Source organism: Benincasa hispida, chromosome 1 (genome assembly GCF_027475165.1).
Source record: "Benincasa hispida cultivar pf3 chromosome 1, pf3_genome.v1.1, whole genome shotgun sequence".
NCBI lineage: Eukaryota > Viridiplantae > Streptophyta > Magnoliopsida > Cucurbitales > Cucurbitaceae > Benincasa > Benincasa hispida.
The window spans coordinates 67,392,035-67,392,879 of record NC_143478.1 but is presented as its reverse complement, the minus strand read 5'-3'; positions in this window follow the sequence as shown (position 1 = coordinate 67,392,879).

Sequence of the window (845 nt, the reverse complement as noted above, 5' to 3'; positions counted from 1 at the left end):
AAGCAATACGTTTGAGGTGATGAATAAAAGTAAAAAGAAGAAGCTTAATGGATTACACACTACTCTTACTCCTAACTTAAACAAATTGAGCAATGGAAGACTTACGATGAGAATTGGTAGATACACAACAACTGTTAACATATAGTAATGTTTAGTATCTTAAATCGCTTGAGTAATCCCAACTCGTCACACTAACGCATTGCATACCTCTCGGTGGTCAGTCGCATGACTATATCTCTATAGTGCATGGTTGTGTCGAGCATAAGACTGTGCCTATCTCTAGGAACAATGCATACTTTGCTTTAGTGCGTTCCATCTCTTACCTTCTCAGGTAGTTAGATACGGCTAATTAACTTATAGACAAGTATTACAACAACCCATCGACAAGCGTTGCTACAACCTTTCACGAAGCAAAGAGGATTAACTCACTATACTCGTACAACGCACATCTCTCGGTGGGTTGCTACATGCGTCCTATCTCTAGGCTACACGATTGAGTATGCGATCGCCTTTGATAAATAAACGATGAAGGTAAATGATGATAAAGATAAAGACGATGAAGAAGATGGCATTGAAGGAATCAAAATATGCATTGATTACAAAGTATCTTAATATCTTAAACTAAAATGTAATACAATACAGAGGTCAGAGAAGAAATAAAAGACTCTGCGTCAAGGCTGCTGGTGGTGCCATAGAGGGATGGTGGAGATGCCTCTCTCAAGCTCTAACTCCAATGAAAGCTCCGGTCGTCACTCGGACTGGTTTTTGGAGATGAAGAATCCTCACAGAAAATCTCGCTCATGCTCTCATCTGTGATCGCAAACCTCTGCCTTGAGGCAGAAGTT